General features: G+C 41.7%; 1 non-coding gene across 1 annotated transcript; it reads left to right on the top strand.

The window, feature by feature from the left end:
- Nucleotides 1-8311: 8311 nt before the first annotated feature.
- On the top strand, nucleotides 8312-8444 carry LOC123392414. Its single transcript, XR_006607146.1, has one exon. It is a non-coding gene; the product is annotated as a small nucleolar RNA SNORA72 (small nucleolar RNA).
- The last annotated feature ends 1917 nt before the right edge of the window (nucleotides 8445-10361 follow it).

Genomic DNA, 10361 nt, shown 5'->3' with positions numbered 1-10361 from the left:
AGTCATGGGGGAAAGAGTGCCCAGAGGAAAGACTCCTGATTCACAGGAAGTGGTCACTTGCACGCGAGGCTGTTTCTGTTACACATCCCAAGCCTATTGCCTTTCAAGCGTATGCGAGTCCTTACTGCGGAATATGACAAATTTTCCTTAATTCTGAGCAGAATAGACTAAATTAAGGCTTCTTTTCTATGAAGCACTTCCCAATTTTTTCTGGTTGCTGTTACTGGTCCAGGTTTGCTTTCCTTCCCTCTTTTCTTTCCTTCCTTCCTCTCTCTCTCTCTTTCCTTCCTTCCAAGGATAAAAAGACTTTAACCGACCTTCTTGCCTACTAGAGAACTTTGGGAAATCTGGGAGGCTTTGCCCCCTGTACTTCCTCATCTGTAAAATGGAAGGAACAATATCTACCACATCCTGTTTTAGGACACTAGATGACATATAAAAAAAATTTGACATGGGGCACCTGGGTGGCTCAGTAGGTGAAAGCCTCTGCCTTCAGCTCAGGTCATGATCCCAGGGTCCTGGGATCGAGCCCCGCATCAGGCTCTCTGCTCAGCAGGGAGCCTGCTTCCTCCTCTCTCTCTGCCTGCTGCTCTGTGATCTCCGTCTGTCAAGTAAATAAATAAAATCTTTAAAAAAATTTTTGACATGATACATAGGAGGTGCTATGTGAATGTAAATCGTATCTAGTGGTATTCTGAACCTCTCATTTTATAGAGGAGGAAAATGAGAGCTAGAGAGTTTTGCCAACATGCTCAAGGGGTAGCAGAAGTAGATGCTCCGGGGTGGGGAGTATCTTGATGGTAGAAACACCTCTAGTAACAAGAAGGTGGCCTAGTAGGGCTCTGTAGGAAGCATGTGTACATCTGTAACATAATTCTTGAGACTAGAAGTGAGGATAATAATGAAAGTAGTAGAAGAGAGTGTCTACAGGTAAGAGGCTCATTGAGACTTTGGTCACATGGAAGGCGAGTAGAGCAAACAAAGAGGGATGGTATATCTGCTATTTACTTCAGAATACACTGCACAAGAAGCTGCTCCCAAACCCAGTGGCTTAAGATAGGAGGAATGTATAGTTCGTGTGTTGGGGTGGTTGACTCTCTGCCAGCTGATCTGGAATGAATTTGGGGAATTTGGCTGGGAAGACTGGGGCGGCTCCGTTCTGCTCTGTAGATGTCTTACCTTGCATGAGGCTGACCCAGGCCTGCTCTCCTGATGATGGCAGAGGCCGGGAGTGAGTAAACGGCAACGCACAAGCACGTATCAGGACTGTATTTGCATCCTACCTGTTAGTGTCCACTGCTCAGGGTAAGTCACAAGGTCAAACGTGCTTTGGGAATGAGGCATGTGCCTTGATAGGACATAGATACTGCTTTCTAAGAGTGGTTCTCCAGTCTGCTCTTCTCCACCGCTCTTATCGCTGCTGTCTGAGATGTCTTCATTTTTGTTTTCCTTCTTGGCTATTTCTGAAAAGGGATGAGAAGATGTACCCTTGGAAAAAACTTTCTCAACCTACTTCTTATATCTGGAACAGTTGGTTCTTTTTAGGTTACTCTATGTGTTAAAAACACAACCCACAATTTTGTGGAGTCATCCTTCTTTCTCTATGTAATTCTTGATGTTTTCTTTATTTTATGTTGCTGTGGGACAATGCCCTTAAGAATGTTGAGGGGCAGCTGTTAGTTAAACATGTGACTCTTGGTTTTGGCTCGGGTCATGATCTCAGGGTTGAGAGCTCAAGCCTCATGATGGGAATGGACTGTGCTTGAGATTCTCTCTCTTCCTCTTTCTCTGTCCAGCTCCCTATCCCCTCCCCCCTCTCTTTCTCTCAAAAAAAAAAAAAAAAAAAAATCCTGAAAGCCCATTTGTTGAGCTTTGTGGTTCTGCAAGAAGTCTTAACAGAAGGTCTAACAGACACACCCTTAATTTGGTCTTACCCGTGGCCATGTCTTAATTTGAGAATCTTTTCTGGCTTGAAAGGTTGGAGATGAAAACCAGTTTTATTCCAAACTAGCAGAGTGTGGCACATCTGTATTATTTTCTGAGTTCATCTCTTCCTTGTAATTCTTCATCATATACAGCTGGTTAGAAACAGCTGGCACTTTCAGTATTCGGCTTCAACTTTCTTTGCTCAAGTCTAGAATTTCATCAGGAGCATTTTCTGTCTTACATTACACAGTTTGCCACTAGGATAACACGAGTCACCAACTTCCCATCCTCCTAAAACAGTTTTCTTAGCACTTTTTAGAGGTTTCTAGCAGTTTTATTTCAAATTTTTTTCTAGGTTTTACTTAGCAAATAGTCACAAACTAGTTTTGGGTTTGGATTATATTAATACCTGTGCACCTGTCTACCGATTTCTGGGTTTGGATTATAGCAACACCTGTGCACCTGTCTACCGATTTCTGAGTCCATTATTTATTGCACAGTAATGGTACACAACCAGCAGCCCAAAACTCATGGCTTAAAATAATGTGTTTTTTACTAATTATGGATGTGTGTTCTCGGGTGGGCTTGTATATCTGGAAGCTGATTGACTGTCAGCTTTTCTAGGACACCCTTTGCTGTGATCACTGGGGCAACTTAGCCCTGCTCCATATGTCTCTCATCTTCCAGCAGGCTAGGTTGGTTATGCTCTCATCCTGGTAGCAAGTGCCCAAGAGTAAGCAAGTACCAACATGCAAGGGCTTTTCAAGACTCTGTGCTACATTGGCTCACATCCCACTAGCCAAAATGAATTGCATACGAAGTCCAGGATTGGAGAATTTACCTTGCCTACTAGAATGTATAGAGACAGGCAAAGAATTAAGGCCATCAGTGTAACTAATACAGACGGAAGGTAAAAAAGGACATTATATCTAATGCTGACCTATGAAGGGCATTTGGGATCCAAGATCCAGCATTCAACTGGGAATCGCGTACAACTCTGCAAATCAGAAGAGATAATCAACTTTTTATATCAGAAGAGAAAGTGAGGCTCTAATTCAGCAGTAGGACACCATGATCATAATGGAAACAGGCCAGACAGCAAAGTGGAAGCAAAGATGGTGTGTCATATGTGTGCCTGGGTGGCTCAGTCATTAAGCGTCTGCCTTTGGCTCGGGTCATGATTCCAGGGTTCTGGGATCAAGCCCCACATTGGGCTCCCTGCTCAGCGGGAGGCCTACTTCTTCCTCTCCCACTCCCCCTGTGTGTGTTCCCTCTCTCACTGTCTCTATCAAATAAATAAGTAAAATCTTAAAAAAAAAAAAAAGTTGAGCAACTTTAGGTAGTTTGTCTTTTCACAGAAAAGAACTCATTCAGTAGGAAAGGGATATTGGGAGCAGAATCTGATCTTCTAGAAAAAGGATTAATGAGAGCTAGTAGGGTCTGAGGGCTGTAGGTATGCTAGTTAAGATTCAAAGTTAGGTTCTGTCCTACAGTGGGGGGAAACTAGAGGACTTGGCAGGGAAATAGTGGACTCTTGAAAATGGGAAGACAAAGGTCAGGGACTGTCACATTGGAGAAGCCCATCACCAGCATATGGGCCCAAGTATACCAAAGATAACTGAGCAGAGACTCAACATTTATTGCTTAACTAAATGAAGATTCTTTTTTACAGTAACTAGAGTGGGATCATTTATGAACCATTTGCACATGTATTATTTTGTTGGTCACAGCCTGTAATAGACACTAGAAACATTATCTCAAATATTTTCTTAAAAAAAAAAGATTTATTTACTTATTTTCTTTTATTTATTTTATTTAAAAATAAATTTAAATTTAAAAAAAATTTAAAAAATATTTATTATTATTTACTTATTTTAGGGAGAGAGCAAGCAGGGGGAGGGACAGAAGGAGAAAGAATCCTGTAGCAGACTCCCTACTGAGTGCAAAGCCCAGTATGGGACTCAGTCTTACAACCCCAAGATCCTGAGCTGAGCCAAAACCAAGAGATGGGTGCTCAACCCACCGAGCCACCCAGGCACCCCTCAGATTTGTGTAGGAGAAAACTGGGGTTCAGGAATGTTGCATGGCTTGTCCAAATTACCGAGATGATGGGTGATAAGACTGGATTCAGAATCCATCCACTCTCATCTGAGATGCGCTCTGCATTCCTGAAGAACAGTTAGTGAAGAGTGATGTTAGGCTGGTAGGGCACTGTGGAAGACCTTTCTGGAAGAAGGAGACAGGGGGTTCTTTTCTCATGTGGGTTGTCGGAATGGCACAGAGGAAAAGCAAAATGGCCTTCCTCCATTTTCCAGATACTCTAGGAAGTGCATTCTAGCAAAAGCAGAGAATTTGGCACATTCTTGTTCTGCCTTACTTAGAAAGTAGAGGAACCAAAGAGGCAGTAATTTCTCTGCTGGAATATGTCTCATTATCAAAGAAGGGGTTAGGGTTGTGGAAATTATGGGAGTCTATGTGGAAAATGTTAAGTTTGAAACTGAGAAGAGTGTGAGATTCACCCTCCTTTGCAAGTGGACAGATCAGCCTGCCACAATTATAGATATACCGACAGGAAGCAAACATGAGGTTTCTGGATCAGAGACTGTTGATTACTCAGGAAGCCCTGAGCACAGATTTCTAAGCCCCAATTGGTCTCTACAGAGCTGCACACTGAGCTACTTACAATGTTGTAGTTAAACCACTACAGGCCAAAGAAAATTACTCTTCTCTCTGAGTGTGGTCACAATAGCCCCATTGATAGGAGTGTGGGTATGACTTACCTCTCAGCCCCCCTATGAGTAGGGGCTGAGAGGTAAAATGGATGTGAGGTGGGGAAAGCAAGAATAAGCTAGGAGCCACAGGTACTAGCTGGGATCCGGAGGATGGACTGGAATCTGTGTTGGTCTCTCATAGCCTTCTAACCTCCAACTTTGATGACGGGGTTGTAGACCAGGAGCAGCTGGCATTCTCAGTCAGGAAGATAAAAACTCTTCTGGACACAGAGTCACAGAAGTTGAAGGAGGGGAGCCAGCAGGAGCTAGGGTTGTATAGGCCAGCAAGGTAAGCAGGCAGATCAATAATGCTTCCAGCCCGGCTCTGATCTTCAAAGCAATATGGCTACCATCTTCCAAATCACCTGCAAAATGACTCTTACCCTCCCCCAGAATTATACACACACAGGAATTCTGGGAAATGTAGTTTTAGCTGAGCTAAATTGACAGTCTTAATCCCCATGCCCTGATCTGTGTTAATTAGACTCAGGAGATGCCTCTAAGCATCACTGAGGTCTTTCATGTGGGTTTACAGACTGTTGATAAATCATTTAGTCTTCTCTTCTCTGCACTATGCCATCCTAAGCCTCTGTCTTTTCCTTATATTTTTGCTACTCTTGAATCATCCTCCTTCTCTTATTTGTATTCTCCAAGACTTCCCATCACTCTAGATGAAGCGGCCAAGTGCCAGGCAGTACTCTGGCAAAGGCCCAGGCGTCTCAGCTTATAGGAATGAGAAGCTCATTGGTTCCCATGCTTTGTTCTATGTCCTTATGATTTTTAGGCTGTGTTTGTGCAGAGCTAGGTATGCGTTGTGTTTCTGCAGTTGAGCATGCCTTGTTAGGAAATCTGTCTTACATACAGATTTACTGAACCTGGTGCCGACTGCATCCCCTGATTTCGAGAGGGTCAGAGTATTTTTCCTGACAAAGAAAGGCAGTATGCTTTGGCACAGCTGCTTGGTATTTTTCCTAGAATGCTGGAAGGAAGCAGGCATTCATTTGGTTTTGCCAGTCTCTCTTTGTCTAAATTGTCCCATTTGGCTTAGCCTGTTGGCTTTAGTCTATTAGGATAGCAATGGAGGAAGCTGTTCCTCTTGGTTTATGAGCTTGAACCCAAGTACATCAACATGTGCCTTAGCAGGACAGAGATTTACATAAATATTTCTGGGCTATCAGATCTCTGCAAAGACCATTTCCATGTTCCAGATGTAGGGTATGAAAGTGCAAATCCCACGTGGAGATCACAGTTCACTAACTTGTGGATGGCCCCACAGAGTAAAGAAGTGATTCAGTATAATGACTCCACACCCTGTAGACGAGAGACCCAGAAACCACCATTCTTTTGGCACTGTTGAAAATTTGGGCAAGGAGCCACATTTCCGAGGCAAGAACTGCCTTTTCCTTTTCATGATTAAAAAAAAAAAAAAAATCCTTAGCCTTTCGGAATAAGCAATATTCATCTCTCAATTAGTATTAACAGCTAATCAGGGTACAGCAGGGTGTTAGAGCTCTCGTCAAACAGCAGGCAGCTTGTTTTATTTTTTCAATGCCACTTAAAGATTATTTGAAAAATCTCCTTCAGAGACCAGTGTGTGCAGAGCCACGTACCCTCAGTCAGAATTTAAAGTGATCCAAAATACAATATTAATGATTGATGCACCAGCTCACAGTTTGGCGCTGGGGTTTAATTAGATAAGCATTGCAGCTGTTTTCGGGTGGAGGCGACTTGATGGGATGCAAAGCTGTTATGTGACTTCCCAGCTACAGGGTATCTGCTGAAGCGGAAACAGAAGCAAGCTACTAGGAATTATGATGATGACATTCTTTTTTCAGTGCCGAAATGAGTGGAATTCTGATTATGAGGGATAGAAAAGCATTTTATAATTAAAAAGGTAGGCTCGGGTCTTCTATTCCATTTATTGATGAACTGAACACTCATAACAAGCAGTCAGTGCCGCCAAGCTACGATCTCGTGAGACACGTGGAAAGAGCTTGCGTGGGTGGCTCTCTCGGTCCATACTACTTTGCAACATACAAAATCCTCTTGTTTCCAATCCATCCTTTACCTTGCAGCCATCACCATTGTGGTCAGGCCCTCTAGTGTCCTATTCGTGCAGACATACACCTGCAAAAGCTACTCTGGAATCACTCATTTTCCTTGAAAACTTAAGAATTTAAACTGGGTTCAATAGTATTTAATTTCACTGAGGCAAAGAGATTGCTAACCTCTAATTACTGTAGGAGTTTGGAGTCTTCTGTGTCTTGAGCTGGAAATGACTAGAACGCACCACATAGTGTCTGTCTGCAGCTAAGCTTCCGCATGTGTGCGTGACCTCTACCCCATGAAACAGCTACAGAGTACAATTTATTGAAGCTCATTGTAAATTAAATGTGCAAGACTTCAAAAATGCGTCCCACCAGATTGAGGCTGGGTACTCTCACGTTGAAAGTGGTATGGTTAAATTGGCCTGTAAAAACCTCTCTTTCCAATAAAAAAGAAGCCTGTGTACATGTTCTGTGTTGTGAAATAATTATAATAGCCATCTATGAAATAAATGCTTGATAGCTCCTTGTCAGTATCTATAAAATGTGAAGTTACGCATGAATGCTGAGTATTTTATTTTTGTTGTGTAGGTGAAGCTTAATGAGCTTTCTCCTGATTGTTTTAAATCGATTTATGAGAATGTAGAATAAACCTGACTCAGTGTAAGTAGTAGAGGAGAAGTGAATCTTTTGGGAGGTACATTAAATCTCTTGGTTATTAAATTGTCATTCCTTTCACTGAGAAGGGATTGGTGCACTGCTTTGTTCCTTCTTGTTAAAGGTGTTGCAAGGTGAACAACTAGGGATTAGAAAAGTTGAAAAATCAAGTTCTGGTTTGGCCCTTCTCTGGCTTTGTGATCTTAGTCAGTTTGCTGAGCCTGAAGCCTTCCTTTCCGCATTTGCAAAATGGGAAGAATGGTCCCTTGCCTCCTTATCTTCCCGAAGAATTTTGGGGATCCAACTGGATGAAACGTTGTTAGGTTAAGACCTGAAGTTGACTGTGTCTAAGATTCTGCAAAGGCATTTGTAATAAACTAATATTGGTTTCTGTGAGGCACATCCCCATAGTCTACCCCACAAAGCTTCTGAGAACAGATGACTGTCTCTTAGACTTTCCATCAAGCAAGGACAACAGCTATGTTTGGGTTTCCAAAGCTTTTCCTAATGATAATACTTTTACTAGCTGCTTATTTGGAGAAGATGAGGAAGGAGTGTAAGATAATTCACACAGAAACAGAGATGAAGCAAATCAGATTTTGTGCACAGTTGATTAAATTACAAATTAAAGCTTGGACCCAAACATTCTGGTTCCAAGGTGAGTGTTGTCCTCTTTTTAGTGGGTTGTCTCTGTGGACAGTCTGCAAATAAATGGAAATGGAGAGGTGAACTATTGAGGAAATGTGTGGTTGACTTTGGAATTAAGTGCAGATGTCAACAAAGCAGGTAATTCATTAAAGAAGATCAATAAGCTTAGCAGCAGGGTTACCATGAGGACCCTGAGGATAATGGCCTTGTATATACATGTCAGTTGACTATATTGTGGATTTTTTTAAAAAAGTAGAACCTATTCTGTGAGTATTCTTGCTGTTCTGATTTTGTAATAATCAGGCAGCCTAAACATTGGCTATATTAAGACCATTCACGTGAATCCCCAGACCTAGTTCTTCCCCTAGGTCTGGTTTTATCAATACTTATGATAAACCAAGTCTGATTTATATGATGCCTCTCATGTGGGAAGTGTCTGTGGCTCTAGGTATCTGATCGTCCTTCAAAATGACAGCATAGCTAGTGTGAGAACTTTTGAAAATAACCATTGCTAATTTGGTGATTACCAGTTGCCATCAAATGAATTGTAAAACTATTGTGTTTTATTTTCTAGAAAAAAAAAAGTAGAATGTACTCCTTTTAGTTGTGTGCAATAATGATTGTTGAGCGCTTGCAAGGGATGTTTCTATACTTGTTCCCTTGATAAAATAATTGACAAACATATGGTTCCTTGGTGTCTTTTCTAAATGATGCTGATGGAAAAGCTGACAACAGCAAGCTGTAGGAGTACTGCAGTACTGCATCAAAATCTCCAAGGATAGAGATGGATTATAGTGCTTTAAACATCACCATACATCTTAATGACAATCTGTAAAAATTACTGATGCTGGACTGAATCAAAGACCAAACAAAGCTTGGTGGTTTACTGAGAGAAAGATAGGCGGGAATTTTCTAGGTGGAATGTAGGAAATGCTATTAAAAAGTTAATGCAAAGTTAATATACACAGGTCTTGAAATGTACAAACCAACAATTAACTTGTAGAATATTAGTAATTGCGATGAATGATAAAAGCAATTGCTTTTATTTATTGCTTATTCATCTTACAATCCAGTGAATAATTTTTCCTAGAGTTCTAGTTTGGATTCTCTTTTCTCTCTTTATAAATCATCTCCTTGGGTTTCATTATCTGCCCAAAGGCTAAATTTACCATCTGGGTAGCAATGACCCAACACAAGTAATTCCCCCTGTGCCTCAGGCATGCACATCTCTGAACACCCTTACAGCATTTTTCATATGTCTTCTATATCAGGCCGTTGAAACCATGCATTTGAACATTTGGCCTAAAGAGACAAGAAGTAAGAAAGGTAGAAGGCTTACAATCAACAATTAAGGAAACCCAACATTTTAAAGGCTAAGTAAATGAGGATTTTGGAGACAGAACACATAACTGGCCAGAAGAGTAGGAGCATGATCAAGAGAGAGTGGTGTCACTGTGAAAATCCAAAGGAAGAGAATGTTTCATGAAGAAAAGTTGGTCAGTAGGACTGAAATGTCAAATAAGATAAGGACTGAAAATACTGGTAGCATCAAACAACACAAAGACCAGTAGAGTGCTTGGCTGAGACCTGTTTGAGTGAAATGCAATGGGCAGAAATCAGATCCCCGTGGGTTTAGAAGTGAGTGGGAGTTGAGTAAAGGGAAACAGAAAGTACAAGCAACTATCTCACCTAGGATTATTTTAAAACCAATGATGCCATTTTCCATTTATTCCCTCAGAGTCACAGTTAAGACAAGCTGTAAAGGATTCCATCCAGAAAGGCCTCCCATCAATCTGGAGCTAATGCTATTTTCAGCATTCAGTGAGCCTCCTGGGAACCAAACAATCTTGTTGCCAGCCCACCTGGTCTAGGATTTCCAGGAGCAGCTGGCTTGTTCCAGAGAGGTCCAAGTCCTTCAATCCTTCAGAGACTTCAATCCACCAGAGACTTCAGTTCTGTGAAACTTTCTAGGCCAGTTATTTTCCCCATCACTCATCCATGTTTTTTGTCCAAACTGAAAAATGTCCTCCAGTCACCTTCCTCTCCAAAATCCCACCCCCTGTGGCTCTTTGTCCTTCTCCCTGAACCAGACACGGTTGTTCTCTTCCTAACCTTTTCCACGATACTCTTAACAATCTTTACTTAATTGCAAATAATATCACGTACACTCTTAATCTAGTCCAGATGCTTCATCCGTTTCCTGGCTCTCACTGGAAACTTCCTTCTCAAGTGACATTCTCATCCGGGTTGGGGTCCTCCTTGTTCCCTGAGTAATGCACAGTACCGTTATGTCACTCCCTTCTTTCAGGGAGCC

The sequence above is a fragment of the Mustela putorius genome, unplaced genomic scaffold, assembly GCF_011764305.1.
Source record: "Mustela putorius furo isolate JIRA1106 unplaced genomic scaffold, ASM1176430v1.1 tig00000551_pilon_pilon_pilon, whole genome shotgun sequence".
NCBI lineage: Eukaryota > Metazoa > Chordata > Mammalia > Carnivora > Mustelidae > Mustela > Mustela putorius.
Note: the sequence above shows the minus strand (reverse complement) of the source record. Positions and strands in the feature narration are given on the sequence as shown.